At 42.3% G+C, this 17,372-nt stretch overlaps 1 pseudogene; it reads right to left on the reverse strand.

Moving 5' to 3' along the window:
* Positions 1 to 11,326: 11,326 nt before the first annotated feature.
* Positions 11,327 to 13,922, reverse strand: LOC131409156 (WW domain-binding protein 2-like; annotated as a pseudogene).
* Positions 13,923 to 17,372: the final 3,450 nt, after the last annotated feature.

A 17,372-nucleotide genomic window follows, 5' to 3' on the forward strand; every position in this document is an offset into this window, starting at 1 on the left:
GAAACGGTGCATCGGTGTGCACCCGGGTCCGAACCCAGGCCGCCAGTAGCGGAACACGCACACTTAACTGCTAAGCCACGGGGCCGGCCTGAGATATTTCTTGTTTTGCGTGTGTGTGTGTGTGTGTGTGTGTGTGTGTGTGTGTGTGAGTGTGTGTGTGAGGAAGACTGGCTCTGAGCTAACATCCGTAGCCAATCCTCCTCTTTTTGCTAAGGAAGACTAGCCCTGAGCTAACATCTGTGCCCATCTTCCTCAATTTTGTATGTGGGATGCCACCATAGCATGGCTTGATGAGCGGTGGGTAGGTGTGTGCCTGGGATCCGAACCTGTGAATCCTGGGCTGCTGAAGCTGAGCTCGCAAACTTAACCACTATGCCACCGGGCCAGCCCCCAGAATTTGACGTCTTTCTTATTTTAATGTGAGCATTTATAGCTATAAATTTCCACCTTACACTGCTTTCACTTTCTCCATAGAGTTTTCTGTTGTGTTTTTGTTTTTATTCATCTCTAAGTATTTTCTAATTTCCCTTGTGATTTCTTCTTTGATCCATTGGTTGTTTAAGAGTGGGTTGTTTAATTTCTACAAATTTGTGAATTTTCCAGTTTTACTTCTGTTATTGCTTTCTAACTTTTATCTTGTTGTGTCAGAGAAGATAGTTTGTATTATGTCTGTCTTTTAAAATCTGTTGAGACTTAATTTGTGGCATAACATATGGTCTGTTCTGGAAAATGTCCCATGTGCACTTGAGAAGAATGTAGATGCTCTTGCTCTTTGGTAGAGTGTTCTGTTTATTAGATCTAGTTGGTCTATTGTGTTGTCTTCTATTTCCTTACTTATCATCTCTCTCGTTGTTCTATCCATTATTGAGAGTGGGATATTGAAGTCTCCAACTATTATTGTAGAACTGTCTATTTCGCCCTTCAATTCTGTCAGTTTTTGCTTCATATATTTTGATGATCTGTTATTAGATGCATAAGTGTTTATAATTGTTTTATTTCATTGCTGTATTGAAACTTTTATTAATATATAATGTCCTTCATTGTCTGTTTTAAACTTTTTTGATTTAAATTTTGTTTGATATTAGTATAGCTACCCCTGTTCTCTTTTGGTTACTGTTTGCATAAAATATCTTTTTCCATCTTTTCACTTTCAATCTACTTGTGTCTTTGGATCTAAAGTGAGTCTCTTGTAGAAAGCATGTACTTGGATCAGTGTTTTTGTTTTTTTTTGTGTGAGGAAGATCGGCCCTGAGCTAACACCTGCCAATCCTCCTCTTTTTTTGCCTGAGGAAGACTGGCCCTCGGCCAACATCCATGCCCATCTTCCTCCACTTTATATGGGACGCCGCCTCAGCATGGCTTGACAAGTGGTGCATCAGTGCACGCCCGGGATCCAAACCAGCGAACCCTGGGCCGCTGCAGCGGAGCGTGTGCACTTAACCGCTTGTGCCATCAGGCCGGCCCCTGGATCATGTGTTTTTAATCTCTTCTGCCAACCTCTATCTTTTGATTGGAGAGTTTAATCCATTTACATTTAAGGTAATTACTGATAAAGAGGAGCTTGTCATTGTGCTATTTGTTTTCTCTATGCCTTAGAGCTTTTTCTTCCTCATTTCCTGCATTAGTGTCTTTTCTTTTGTGTTTAGTTGATTTTTCTGTAATGAAATATTTAAATTCCTTTCTCATTTTCTTTTGTATATATTCTATAGCTATTATAGCTGTTTTCTTTTTGGTTCCCATGGGGGATTACATTTAGCATCCTAAAGTTATAACACTCATTTGAATTTATACCAGCTTAATTTCAGCAACATATAAAAACCCTGCTCCTCCATAGCTCCATTCTCATCCCTTCCAATTTTTGATGTCACAAAATTGCATCTTTATACGTTGTGTGCCCCAGAATATAAACTAATAATTTTTCAAGTGCATTAGTCTCTTAAATTTGAAAACAATTTGAGTTACAAGCCAATGTCACAATTATACTAGCTTTTAGACTAATAATTGTTTTTGAAAAATGTATTAGTCTCTTAAATTATATCAAAAACAAAAAGTGGAATTAGAAACCATTGTTACAATATTACTAGCTTTTATAATTGCCCATGAATTTACCTTAATTGAGATCTTTATTTCTTCATATGGCTTCACGTTACTATTCATGTCACCCTTCTGGACTCTCTTGAGTATTTCTTGCAGGGCAGTTCCAGTGGTGATGAACTCTCTCAGCTTTTGTTTCTTTGGGAATGTCTTAATTTCTCCCTCACTTTTTTTTTTTTTTTTGCTAAGGAAGATTTGCCCCAAGCTAACATCTGTGTCAGTCTTTCTCTATTTTGTATGTGGGATGCCTCTACAGCGTGGCTGATGAGTGGAGTAGGTCTGTGCCTGTGATCTGAACTGGTGAACCCGGGCTGCCAAAGTGGAGCATGCAGAACTGTAACCACTCAGCCACGGGGTCGGCCCCCTCCCTCACTTTTGAAGGATAGTTTTGTAAGATATAAGATATAAAATTCTTGGTTGACAGTTGTTTCCTTTAGCACTTTGAATATATCTGCCCACTGCCTTCTGGCCTCCGAAGTTTCCGATGAGAAATCTGCTGATAATCTTATTGTTCACTTTTCTTCAATCTTTTTTCTTTCTTTTCCTCAGACTCAATAATTTTCATTGTCCTATCTTCAAGTTCTCTGATTCTTTCTTTTGCCTGCTCAAATCTGCCTTTGAATCCCTCTAGTGAATTTTTTATGTCAGTTATGTGCTTTTCAGCTCTAGAATTTGGGGGGAGGGGTTCTATTTAGGTTTTCTATTTCCTTATTGATATTTCCATTTTGTTCATTCATCATTTTCTTGACTTACTCCACATCTTCCTTAAGTTCTTTGAGCATCTTTAAGATGGTTGTTTTAAAGTCTTTGTCTAGTATGTCTGCCATCGGGTCTTTTTCAGGGACAGTTTCTGTTGATTTATTTTTTCCTTTGAATGAATGGGCCTATTTCTTTGTATGCCTTGTGATTTTTTTTCTTTGTTTTTGGTGAGGAAGATTGGCCCTGAGCTAACATCTGTTGCCAGTCATCCTCTTTTTGCTGAGGAAGATTAGCCCCTGAGCTAACATCTGTGTCCATTTTCCTCTTATTATTTTTTTTTGTGTGTAAGGAAGATCAGCCCTGAGCTAACATCCATGCCAATCCTCCTCTTTTTGCTGAGGAGGACTGGCCCTGAGCTAACATCTGTGCCGATCTTCCTCTACTTTATGTGGGATGCCGCCACAGCATGGCCTGACAAGCGGTACATCAGCGTGCACCGGAATCCGAACCCGGGCCGCCAGCAGCAGAGCATGTGCACTTAACCGCTACGCCATAGGGCTGGACCCCATCTTCCTCTTATTTTGTATGTGGGTTGCCACCACAGCATGGCTTGAAGGGTGGTGCGTAGGTCTGTGCCTGGGATCCAACCTGGGAACCGCAGGCCGCCAAAGCGTAGTGCACGAGCTTAACCTCTACACCGCCAGGCTGGCCCCTGCCTTGGGATTTTTTTTGTTGAAAAAACTGGAATTTGAATCCAAAAATGTAGTAGCTCTGGAGATCAGATTCTCTCCCTTCCCCTGGGTTTGCTGGGGTTTTTGTTGTTGTTATTGTTTTTGCTTTTTGTTGATTGTTGAAGGCTGTCTCTGTGCCAACGATCAGCCTGAGGTGTAATCTTAAGGTCTTTTAGGTCTTTTCTGAGCCTGTGCCTTTCCCTGGGCATGCGTGGTTACTTTCTAATTTCTCCCATATATGCAATTGCTTTTTTATGTCCTAGTCTTTGATGTCTGGCTCCCAAAAGAGGAAAAAGAGAAAAATGAAGGGGAGGGGGAAAGGGTGCCTGCCTTTTAAATTCCCTGGAAGTCTCTTCACCAGAGGGGAAGGGGCTTGCAACAATTGGGGGAGGTGCAACAACAATGCCTATCCCTGGTTTGTTTATACCTCTGTCATCAGAAGCAGCAATCAGCCATGAGAGCACAGACCCCTGATATTTGGAGGACAGGGTCCTTTTTGCAGGCAGTGTGCAAGCTGCTTCAGGAACGTGTGAGCATCAGGAACGTGTGAGCAGCTGTCTGCTAGAGGTGGGGGATGGGTGACTGCTGTTGTGTGAAGGGCTGAAAGTAACCACAATTTATTGTGCAAGTCTTCCCCTGGGAGTTTCAGGCTTCAAAAGACTAGAGTTCCAAAAATAGTTATATCAGACAGATTCTGGCAGTGCAATTATTGTCTACGTAGGGAGATAGATTCCTGGTGCTTCCTATTTAGCCATCTTCCCAGAATCCTCCAGTGCTTAACTAATTTTTTTACCTAGAAAACTGTTTTGTGTCGAAGCAATCTCAAGGTCATCTTCTACTCCTGCCTTTTTGGCAAGTGTCCATATTTGCTATTAACCCTTTACTCCATGACCTAGGTGATTATCTTTGTATCACATATTCCTGAGAGTTCCTTTGACAAGCATGTCTTCAATATTTTATACATATAAAAAGACAAGCTAATATATCTATAACCACCAGGATCTATAGATCTAATAGATAATCAGACTCCCTCACAGGTGTTTTGGTAATTCTTAACTAATTGGACTATCTTATTTTCCCCTTTTGTTTATTATTACTGTGCCTTCTTGATAGACACATTTTCATTGTTCAATATCTCTCTCTCTCTTTTTTTTTGTGAGGAAGATCAGCCCTGAGCTAACATCCATGCCAAACCTCCCCTTTTTGTTGAGGAAGACCGGCCCTAACATCTATTGCCAATCCTCCTCCTTTTTCTCCCCCAAACCCCAGTAGATGGTTGTATGTCATAGTTGCACATCCTTCTAGTTGCTGTATGTGGGACGCGGCCTCAGCATGGCTGGAGAAGCGGTACGTCGGTGTGCGCCCGGGATCCGAACCCAGGCCACCAGTAGCGGAGCACGTGCACTTAACCGCTAAGCCATGGGGCGGGCCCCCTGTTCAATATTTCTAAAGCAAATTTATTTCCTCTCTGGCCAAACTGTTTCCATATGGATCACATCAATTGAAAGCTTGAGGTCAATTTCCCAAACTAGCCTTTCACTTTGGTAATAGTTATTAGTGTGTTTCATTTTTTTAAATTTCCTAAAGGGAGCCTATAAACCCTTTGTTGCACCAAATAGTTTTGGATGAGAAATTAAATTAGTACCTAGCAAACAAAACATGTGTTAATATTACAATATCATTTCCTATCCTTCTCAACAAAAATGTCCCTTATCCATATACCATATATTTCCGGTTACAGGGGCCATTAGAGACCATTTCCCAGTAAATTTAGGGATCTCCCTAATCTGGAGGCACAACCATAACTCAGCCACAAAGGAACGTATTTTAGCCACTACTGGTTTCCAGGTGTCACAGAGCAGCCCATCTACGTCTTGTAGTGATGTCACAGTGTTAGTCTTTTGTCTGCCCAATCCCTATCAATTGTACCATAGGGAATGTTGTTCCTTTTCAATTTGAAACACTGTTACTCTAAGTGAGTAATGATTAAGATCACATTTCCCACTGAAGTCCTGTGTGATTTGAATACCAAATACTGCAACACATTATAGATCAGTGCTCATTCCAGTTAGTCCTCTCAACAGTGCAGTGTCCAACATTAATTTATTTGCCCCTTGGTCATACAGCAAGGATCTATAATAAAGAATCCTCAGGATACTGCTAGTATTTATCTAAAAATAACTCAACTCTTTTATATTGTAGCCTCTGATTTTCCAGTGCCTAACCAACAATGCAGAGGAGTGACGTCATGATTTAATAGGATGTCCTTCCAGGTTCCCAACAGAGCATTTAGTTTACAATATGGATCAGTTTTTGTCTTAAAATACCATCCTTAAAACTGCTCGTCCTGTTTGCTCCCTTTACCCTTCCTTTTATACCAGCAGTTTTATTTTCAGTAGGACGGTTAACACCAACTAAAAGATTGTGTTTTCAGCCATTTTTCTTCTCAACACTTTTGTCTTTCACAAACCACCTTGTGAATTCCTGAGAGGATCAATCTGTCAACCAGATTCCACTGGTAAGATTCGTCCTCAGTTATCAACAGCAAAACTTTCTTCAACTCATACGCCATCAATCAATCAATCACTAGGCAAAACCTTCCTCCCTTTCCTTTTACTTACCCCACAGAGTCTTGGTCATATTAAATTGAGAGTCTGAAAGTTAATCCTAATTTTGACACAATCTGCATGGCCTCTAATGCCCCTGGTTTTGGATTGACAGTCAAATCATAGGACACCACAAGTCCAGTCCAGGCCCAGCTTTCTTGTGCTGAGGTGGTCCATTTACACATCAGTCTTATCTTTTGCAACCAAGTGTGTGATGTGCAGTCCTTGGGCCTTGAAATTGTGCCTAGGTGGTTGCAAGACCACCTGATACGAATAATGATGCTGTACATTCTGTTTCCTGTCCTGGCTCCTTCTCTCAAAACTAAATAAACTCACTGTTAAGTTAAAACCTCTTACTCCTTTGAGTTTGACTGTCAGCCCAAACCTGAGACCACTGTTGGTGCCAATGCGAAAATATAATACATATTTATTGTAGAAAATAAGAAAATTCAGAAAAGCATATAAAGAAGATAATATCGCCTGTATGCCTGTCACTCAGAAATAAACACTATTAATAACTTGGTGGATTGATATAATTCTAAAGTTCCTATAAAAATGTGTTATGTTTTTTATAAGCCTGAGATAAGAAATTGCATAATGTTTAGGACTGTGCTATTTTCCTTTGAAAATGTTTCATGAACATTTTCCCATATTTCCATATATTGTTAATTTAATGATATATTCTTAGGAAAAATATGTACACATGGCTTATAATTATATATAGTTACATTGGCACCCTAGTAACAACTTTAAGTGGTCAGTGAGATGTATATACTAACTTTCAAGGTGATCAGATTCTATGTTTGGATATTTAAGCAACAATACAGAAAATTTAAAACTAGTTTCATCTCGAGTGACACATATGCCCTGGTATTCTGCCTTTATGATAAAAGAAGGGTGAATTAATTGTTTATTTAAAGTGAATAATGAAGTATATGAGAATAGTATAGAAATTTTTATTGCCTATTCATAAATAATTTCTAGAAGAAATCTCAGAAAATTTTAATAGAGTGACATTGAAATGTAGGTTGCTTCCAAATGGATGCTTGAAAAATATGTTTTCTCTAAGTTGACTTCTCATGAATTTGATTTTCTAACTTTTTACAACTGTAGTGCCTATGAGATTATCAAGCTGAAGGGGTATACCTCTTGGGCTATTGGACTGTCTGTGACAGATCTGGTAGGATCAATTTTGAAAAATCTTAGGAGAGTGCATCCAGTTTCCACTATGGTTAAGGTAGGCTTAAATTGAATCTTCATCTGTCATCTTTCCTTTAATATTTCTTGAGTCCTTACTATGTGCCAGGCCTTATATAAGATGTTGAGGATATCATGGTGAACAAAAAAGATAGGGCCCTGACTCCACAGAATTTAATGAAGGAAATGGACTTAATAGAACAATTACAAAAGTAAATACATAATAACAAATTGTGGCAAGTGCTATGACAAACTATCAAGTGCTAAGACTATACAAGAAGAGAATCTAACTACCCTGGGGAGGGGGTGCGGGAGGTGGTTAGGGAAGACTTCCTGAGGAGGTAAAATGCGACCTAATCCAAATAACGAGTAGGAATTATTTTGGAAAGCTGGACTAATATTCCAAGCAGAGGGAACACATGTGCAGAGGATCTGAGGTAGATATAAGTAGAGGGCACTTGAGGATCTGACAAAAGGGTCAGTTGTTGAAATGCAGAGGGCAAAGGGAAGTGCATGGTGAGGCTGGAGCAGTAAGCAGGTCAGGCCGCCGAAAGCCTTGTAAAGGGTTTGGGTCCTTACCGTAAGAGCTGCGGAAGGCCACCAAAAGAGTTCAAGCGAGAGACTTGCAGCTTTTTATGTGAAGAAGATTCCTGTGGCTGTAATGGAGGGAAGAGATCTGAAGGGGACGAGAGTAGATGTGAGTAAGCTTGTTAAGAGGCTGTGCAGCAGCTCAGAATAGAGAGGAGGGTAGTAGTAGAGGTGAGAGAAGGGGACAAGTTCGAGATACACTGTTTGTAGAAGGTACAATTCATAGGACTTGGTAATGGAATGAAGTGGGAAATGAGGGAGAGAGATCATTCTTAGGTTTCTTTTTTTCATGGTTAGGTAGATGGTGGTATAATCCACTGAGGAAGGGCATATTCAAAGAGAACCATGTTTGCAGTTATGGACAAATTGAATTTGAGATGTCTTTGCAATATCTGAGAGGAAATAGGCAGTTGGGTACAAGCTTCTGGCATTCATAAAAGAGTTTTGGGTTGGAGTTATGATTGTGAGCATCATCAGCATATAACAGTGTATTAGGACGATTCTGGTCGAAAGCCACAGAAGCCAACTCAAACTAGCTGAAGCAAAAAAGAAAATATCTTGGCTCTGTAACTGAAATGACAAGGAGGCCTGATCCAGGTGCTCAAACTATGTCATCAGAGCTATCTTTTCTTTCCATTATCTTGGCTCATCTTTTCCCTCCATTGGCTTCAATCTTGTGAGGACTTTTTCCATGGGGTGACAAAGATGGCTTCCAGCAGCTGCAGGCTTGCAGCTATAATATCAGGACCCTGCCTCTCCCTTTCTCCATATTACTTTCTAGATAATTGGCCTTTCTGGGATCACATTTCCACTCTGTGATACTTTTCAGTTTGGGGAGAGACAGTTTGCAAAAGGAAAAGAGAGGTTCTGTCAACGAAAACAAAGAAAGAGATGTTGGACAGGCAAAGACAACATATCCCTTACACATGGTAACTGAAGCCGTAAATTTTAATGGGCTTGCCTAAGGAGAGTGTATAAAGTGAGAAGATGGATTGAGATTGAGTCTTGAGGAATTCCAATAATAAAAGTTGAGTTTATAGTGTGAGTCCACAAAGGTGACTAATAAGTGGCAGCCACAGAGTTAATAGAAAAACCAAGAGAATGTGAAATCATGGTAAGCAAGAGAAAGGAGGATACTTGAAAGATGAAAGGATTGGTTTTCTTTTGTTGATGTTGTGAAATCATGTAAAATGAGGATTAAAAATGCTAGGAGGATAAAGTGACAGAAGTCATTGATAACCTTAGCAGGAGCTGTTTAATGAATAGGAATGAAAGCCTGGTTGGAGTACAGGGTTTTCTTATCCTTGGCACTATTGACTTTTGGGCTGGATAATTCTTCATTGTTGGGAGCTGTCCTGTGCATTCTGGGACGTTGGCAACATCACTGGCCTCTACCCATTAGATGCCAAAAGCATGCCCCCTTCCGCTAGTTTTGACAATCAAGAATGTCTCCAGATGTTGCCAAATGTCCCTTGGGAGGCCAAATCACCTCCAGCTGAGAACCTCTGAAGTAGACTGAGGAAATGAAGTCAAGTGTAAACAGCTCTTTTGAGGTATGTGGCTGTGAAGGTAAGGAGAGAGAGCAGTAAATGGAGACGAAAATCCAGGGCAAGGCAAGTTTGTTTTGTTTTGTTTTAAAGATAAGATGCTGATGCTAAAGAAGATATTGAAGATAGAAGTAATAAGCAGAGGGAGTGAAGAGCCTTCACCAGAGTATGGGTGAAGGTATTAGCCCTAGAAAGGAGGAGGGACAGCTCTCTGTTGTAATAGGAGATAAAGAAGACTGGATAGGTAGTGAATTATGTAGATTTGTAAGTTTGGCATTGGAAGCATTAGTGAAAGGAGACAAAATCATCTACTGAGAGTCAGGGGAGGTATAGAAAAGTCAGATGTTTGAAAAGATTTGAAATCATCTTTGTAGACAGTGAAAAATAGAACTTGACCAAAAAAAAGGCAAAATTACTGCCAGGTTGATGCTTAGTTGAGGTTGTTAAGCATTAATTTGTAACATAAGTCAACGGTCAACTTTGTTCTGTAGTTTTCTCTAGGGATCTGAGCACAGGACTGGAGAAAGCAGAGAGCTGAATTCATCTGGGTTTGAGTTTTACTTGCAGGGTGTGAAAGGAAGGGAGAGAGAGAGAGATGTAGCTTTGGCTTGTCCACATGTTAAAAATCAGTTTGACTTGCTGAAAGGTCACAGACAAATTCAAGACCTTTGCCCTTAAATGTAATCTACATACAAATGAATAAATTATGTAATGAAAATGAGTGATAAAGAATATAAGAAATATTTATAAAAACTGAAAATTGAAATAGGCAAGAGGTCTTAGAGTGTGGCAAAAGTGTTACAGAATGATGAATCATGGAATCTAAGTTGGATATGGAGGAACCCATAGCAAAGGTCCAGGGTAGGATATTTGAGGTGGGAGAAGGCCCCCTGACCTAAAGAAGTCAGGAAACTAGAAAGAAAGGGAATTGGTTGATTTATCCAGAAGGACAATGAAGTCATGCAAGATAATGTCAGAAATTGGGATGGAGAGGGAAGATTGTAAGCCAGGTGTCAAAGTCTTTTATGAATGAGCTGGAATAACCAAGAGGTTAATAGATGGTCATTAGAAAGGGAAGAAGAGATGAATATTATGAGCCTCAAAAAAAGAGGGGGGGAGTATTTTTTGTTTTTAAGAGAGCAGGGGGTTAATAATTTGGAAGAGACCACGAGAAGAACACAGTGGATACCACACATCCTTCCTCTTTTGAGGATGCACAGGGGTTGTGGGAGAATAAGCAGTTACCCCTAGAGGGCTCCTGAGGAAGAGTCAGGGAGGTGTCAAATGAGTGCTCTGAGAAGAGCTTGAGTAATAGGGGGATTTCACAGCCTTTACTCATCAATGGACAAATTATATTTTATAGGAAATCCTTAAATGTTTGACATTAAAAACAGAATCATTTGTATACTCTTATTCTTTTTTTTCCCAGTTACTTCATTTTTATTACTTCACATTTTCAGCAAATAAATAAAAGTGCAGAGTTTATTTCACATTAGTATATTCATTGGATTTTTTGTCAAATAGATAGAGAATTATATTTAAATAACCATTTCCTCACTTCATGGCCAGTCCAGGAGAAAACAAGAGCAAATTTTAGTGCATTCAGGTGTCATATTGCCAACCAGGCATGAAGCTTAAAGGGAAGAGGGTAGGCTGAGAAGGTGGCAACAGGTCAAGGTCAACACATAGGGCCAGGCCAGGCCCTGGGGGTCAGGGCCTTTGTTTCCAGCCTGCCCAGAAGCCCCGAAATGGCAGGATGGGATGGACATGCATTCTCCAGTTCTAGTCCGAGAAGCGCCTTCTAGAAGGAAGAGAGAGAGAAAGTAGAGGGAAACAAATTCCCTCTACTGGGAAGAGGGGCTTCTTCCCCAGCCACAGTGGCTTTGTTTCTGATGCCACCCAACCCCTGGCAGCTCATGTTAAAGCTCCAAAAGTTACACAGAGGTGGCAACAGACTGACCAAGGACAGGAAAGGGAAGGGAAGGCAAGTATAAGTGGATCTGGAGCCTGGCTGGGAATGGAATTTGGGCTGACAGTCTGGTAGGACAGTGGCCTTTCACAGCGAGGCACAGACCAGAGTGGAGTGAATGTGAGTGCGGCCTGGCAGGGGACCCTCAGAGGAAGACCTGTGGCCGGTCTCATGGAGGTCATGAAGTTGAGTATAAAGCGGCTTCCAAAACGAGTGAGTGGACTGCAGTGGGGGAGGTGGCCAGAGAGTCCCTCTGCGGGCGACTAGAGCGAAACATGAACAAGGGGTGCCCCCTGAGTTCCTGAGGAGAGCCCCAGAGCTGGTGAGAGGGAGGCTTGGCTGAGTAGCGCCTGTGGGCTCTGAGCTATTGTGGGAAGTGGGGAGGCACCACTCCAGAGTCAAAGGGCCTCTCCTTTCCCTCAGTGCTAGTTCCTGGTAACTGTTTATAATCAGACCTGGAGGAAAACCAAGACCTTCCCATCGCCTCCTCCAAACCTAGACTCAACCCCAAGGGGCAGGGTAGGAAGGAGCAATGGGTAGTGGGAGGCAAGAAGGTGTGAGGGGTCTACTGGGTCTTCTTATCTTCCAGGGGGTAGTAGGGAGGAGGCAGAGGCTGGTTTGTGGGCATGTAGGCATTGTGTAGGTTGCCCAGGTTGTAACAGGCTTTGTCAGCTGCCTTGCCTTCAGCAGCAGGAGTGGAGGAAACATCAGGGCTGCTGACTGGAGGATCCATGGGCCCAGGATAGGGCAGGGGCCATGGCTGCACCTATTCCATGGCCATGTCCATCATGGGAGGTCCTGGATAGAAGTCAGGTGGGGGCGGTGGATAGAGGTCTACTTATATGAAGCAGAGCCTTCCCAGCCACTTCCTACTTCAGCCGTCACTGTTCTCTTGATGTAGTTTACACCGAACACAGGCTGCTTGATTTAATAGTCCTTCATCAGATAAAATGGCACCCTGAAGGACTGCATGGCATCCTTCCCCATGGACAGAAAGATGACCTGGTAAGGAGCAGACACTGCCTTTCTTGGTCCCTCTGAAGGCCTCTGGCATGTTCTCATGTCATTGAACACAAGTTCCACATGGTCATAGGACATTAGGATGCTCTTGGTATTGTTGACAATCACCCCACTGCCCTCTGAGTGATTCTTTCTGGTATACTCTTATTCTGAAGCTCTCTGGCATAGCTGCTTTTCCATATCAGATTGCTGAATAATAATCTAATTTTGCCTTTTAGGGCTTATATGGAATAAAAGAAGAAATATTTCTCAGTATCCCTTGTATCTTGGGGCGAAATGGTGTCTCAGATGTTGTGAAAGTTAACTTGAATTCTGAGGAGGAGGCCCTTTTCAAGAAGAGTGCAAACACACTTTGGAATGTCCAAAAAGACCTGATATTTTAAACCCTTTTAATGTTCCACTGTTTTATAGAACAGAAGATTACAGACTGTATATTTTACATTTTAAAAGTATTTTCATCTGATCTGTAAAAAATAAACATTGGAGACCTATGATGTAACTCCAGTCTCTCAAGGCTAGAAAAGGAAATGGTAAAGAGATTTCTTCTCTTTATGACTCTCTTATAACTCTGTTCTAATGATATCCAACCTGTACAGATGTAAGTTATACTTCTGAGGTATGCCATATATGTAAGAGTTGCCTTCAGGTTCAATAGAATATGTATAATAATCTATTATAATATAGAACTTATAATTCTTCTCACAAAACAACAAGCACTTTTTCTAGTATTGAAATTTCATCTTGTGCTTTCTTCCATTAGGGCACCAGCATATTCACTTTATATTGCTTCACATGCTTCATGTGTCTGTGTATACTCTTTACTAAGTAGTTATTTTTAAGACCATATATATCAGAAGGAAAATAAACATGTAACTTTATGGTATAAAAAAATTAGATGAAATATCTTCAACCTTGCAAGTATTATACTAATTCATCTAAATGGAAATAGTTGATTTGATGTCTCTGTTGAAACACCACATAGGGAGCTTAGACCATCTTCTAGGTCAGTCATTCAGCAAACTACTACTATACTTGCTGTGTTATGGTTATGAGGCCAGTATGACACGATTGCTGTCCTCCAGTACCTCACAGAGAGTATTTAGGGGACCTCAGCTAACTAAGTGATTATTGATGAATGCTTGATAACAGTCAATTGGTACTTCCCTCTTGGTGTCCAAGGTAGGAATGCATGTGCTTCTTCTGATTTATATATATATAAATAAATATATATAACATATTAAATATATATAATATTTCCTTGATTCCACAAAGAATTTAAGGCACATATAGGAAATATACAGAAACAAAAACTAAGAAATCAGGACCAAGGTAATTTATAAATTAGACTAGGACAGGACCAGTGGGAAAAATTAGAAGGCAGATATGCAGGCCCTGAGGACTTACATGGCTCTAGTGGAGGCCCACCCATTTGGTCAGAGAGTCGCTGTTTACCTTCTGTTATTCTTGCCATCTTAATAGCTTTCATTGTAGTCATCTACTACTGAACATGGTTAGTTTCCCATTATTTTGTTCTTTTTCCCTTTTTTTCAACTCTTCCCTTGAATGCACACAGTATGGTCATGAGTGAGAGTTTAGTTAGCACAGGGTAAGAGAGGAGTTTTCTGTGGATTTTGCCTCTTTTAAAAAAGCCCCTCTTTGTACATCAAATTAAAACTTCATTTTAGGAACCTTGCAGAGATTGAAAAGCTACAAAATATAGTTTCTCCAGGGAATATTCTAAGAGTAAAACTGCTCTACATCATGTATTCTCAACGGGGGCAATATCGCCTCCAATAGAGTGAAAATTGGTTCTTGGATGGGGTGAAAAAAATCTTAGATATTGCAAGGATTTGGCTCTCCAAAGCTCAGCTCTACTAGACAAAATCGTATTCCTTAGTATTTAATTTCACGATGGAGAGGGGGAGCTGAATGATTAGGGGAAAATGTCTAAAAAGGCTCTTGAGGGAGAGATAATGAAAAAAAGTTTAAGAAACACTGCTCTACATTTTATTTAAAAATTTGGCAGTGCATATTATGTATTATGATTCACAAATGAGAAAACAGTTAATTAGGCAGAACGTGGGAGAAGAGAAATAGAAACCTTGCTTTATCTGAGACTAAGGGGTGGGAGGGGAATTTTGGATTCTACATTTAACAACTTTATAAATGAGTTGAGCTTTCCCTTCCACTTGTAGAGATGGTTATCAGTTAGCACTGCACTGATCAAATTCTTAGGGTTTCATATCTTATTTAAAAATCTCCCCAGGACGGCCAGGTGGCGCAAGCGGTTAACTGCGTGCGCTCGGGTGCGCGGCCCAGGGTTTGCCGGTTCAGATCCAGGGCGTGCACCGCACCACTTGTCAAGCCATGCTGTGGCGGTGCCCCACATAAAGTGGAGGAAGATGGGCACGGATGTTAGCCCAGGGCCAGTCTTCCTCAGCAAAAAAAGAGGAGGATTGGCAGATGTTAGCACAGGGCTGATCGCCTCACAAATAATAATAATAAAAATCTCCTTTGCACAGAGGGTTTTAAATTTTTTATCTTTTCAACTTAAGCTCACATTTGTGGGTGGTAAAAAGTAGCCCTGAGCTCCTTTTCTCCTACAGCCCTGGTGAAAAATTCTCAGTCAAGAGTGAAAAAGCCCTTATTGGATACACCAGACAAGGTTTGGTTGGAATAAATTTCCTTGGGCTCTCGGTGGGTGGCTTCTGGGCAAGCAGTATGCGGCGGACAGCCGAGGCCGTCTAGTTCATCGTGCCTGCTGCACCTCGTGCGGTCCGGGCCCCAGGCGCCCTCCGAAGCCGGGCGGTTACAGAAGCGTCTCCCCGCGGGCGCGCAGGTGACGCGCAGCAGGCGCAGGCGCAGTGCCTCGGAGCCCCCTCCTGGCCTCGCGCAGCGCGGAGGCCCGCTCGAGGTGGGCGCGGCCTGCGCAGCCTCGGGAGTCGATGGTTTTGCTCTTGGGAGCCTCTACCGGCTCTGCTGCCGCTTTCGTCGGGTCTCTTCCGCTGCCTCGTGATGAGCGGCTATGAGCTGGGCTGCGGGAGTCCCGCGGACCAGCTGGAGAGTGGGCGCCGCGGGCGCGAATTTCTTTGGCCCGGGGATGGCTCTGTGTCCCCTCCACGCAGCAGCATCCCGCTCAGGGGCGGCTGGCCCTTCAGTCGCGTGCGTGTGGCCGGAAGTACCGCGCGCCTGGCCGTCCTCGGCCCTGGGCCTGTAGGCCCTGGGCTGGCGGACCCTGGGTCCTGTCCTGGAGCTGAGAGCTGGGGGTGACAGAGGGAGAGCACGGGCATGGGGAGGGGAGAAGAGCCGTCCTGGCTGTAGCCTCATTTTTGTGGAGCAGCCCCTTTTCCTTCCTGCACTCCGTCTTCGCCCCTCTTAACTGTACCACCCTCCTCCGCCTCCCCTTGGTTTGCCTTCTGGATGCCGGGCTGCTGGCCAGAAACTACCCAGCTTCTCTGCCGGTCATCCTTGCCATGCCTGTCGTGTGTGCAGCACCTCCGTCGCCCTGGGGCCCAGGAGGTCTCTCTGTGCGCCGCCCCCAGAGCAATTCGAGATCCGGAAGTGGCTTGGCAGTTTTTCCTCACTGCCCTAGGTTTCCAAGATGGCGACCGTGAAGGGTGAATTAAGAATTTCACTTAAAAGGAGGCCATTTCTCAGAGTAAGATCTCCATTATAGGAACCGGATCCATTGGCCTGTGCAGTCAGCATCCTATTAAAAGTAAGGTTTGTGCTCTGTGCCATCGGGTTAACCGAGTTTTCCTCGCCACCGCATATGGTCCAGTTCAAGGGGTGGGTGGGGGCAGTATCCAGCCCCTGCTGCCCTAACCCGGAGGAACAGGTGCCCGTTTCTCATTGTTCACTCAGAGGGCGCTGCTTTTTCTAGTGTTTATGGTGTCATACCTGTTAGAGGCGTCTCTGTGTGAAGGCGTGTTGACATTTCACTGTCCCGCATGTGGTGACAGTCTGAGGTACCGTACCCTTTGCTTGACTGGGAAACTCAGCTCATAAATGAAAAACTGGAGAAATAGGTGGCAGAAAAAAAGGGTGCACAACCTGTCAGTTGTGGTAGGTGTCCCACTAGTACCAAATACAATAGTCAAAATCTTTCCTTTAAAAATCTCTCCCCCATTACCTAGTCTTTGTTTCCCTTCCTTCCTTATTCATGTTAGGTTATAGTGTTTAGTTGTTCTTATTGATGTAGCTGATAAACTTAGTTTCCAGTTTAATGGCTAGACACAGGACTAAAAAGATTCTGAACCCTTTCTGAGAAAATTACCCTGATCTGAACCCATAACGTTTTAGTAAATGATGATAAACTCTGAGCTATGCTTTGCTTTATGAATGGAATAACTATAAAATTTCTTTAAGCTACCTTTCTTTAGCCTTTAATACTGGCATGATTTATTGGATTTAAGGGACTGGCCCTGGATTTCATATCTAGATGAGTAAGTATCCTTAAGGCACTAAGAGCATGAGTTGCCGTCAGCTGCTGCTCCTGGCAGTCATGTGAATTCTCCGGGACTTGTTTCGTCCCAGCAGCTATAATGCCTTTGTCAGCAGTGTCCTCACTGCTGATGAAGAATACACATACATGAAAACTAACAAACACATTTGTTTTCAACGTCAATAACGATGACAATAACAATATGCTTTATATACAATGTCTAATACAATCCCGAACAGTAATTATTAGAGCTGTTTTATAGAGGAGAAAAAAGGCACAGACTGTCTGAGATTCATGAATAGATAAGTATACAGAAAACCTTGAAGTAACAGGTTTATTTACCATCTCTGCTTTGAAGGGTCTTTCTGGGAGGGATTGAGCTCTATCCCTAAAAAAAGATGATAGCCACAAGCTCCTAGAGCTTGAATTCTATGATGCTGCAAACGATAGCGTTTGTGTATCCTAGAAAATGTGGTG

Source organism: Diceros bicornis, chromosome 7 (assembly GCF_020826845.1).
Source record: "Diceros bicornis minor isolate mBicDic1 chromosome 7, mDicBic1.mat.cur, whole genome shotgun sequence".
NCBI classification, from domain to species: Eukaryota; Metazoa; Chordata; class Mammalia; order Perissodactyla; family Rhinocerotidae; genus Diceros; species Diceros bicornis.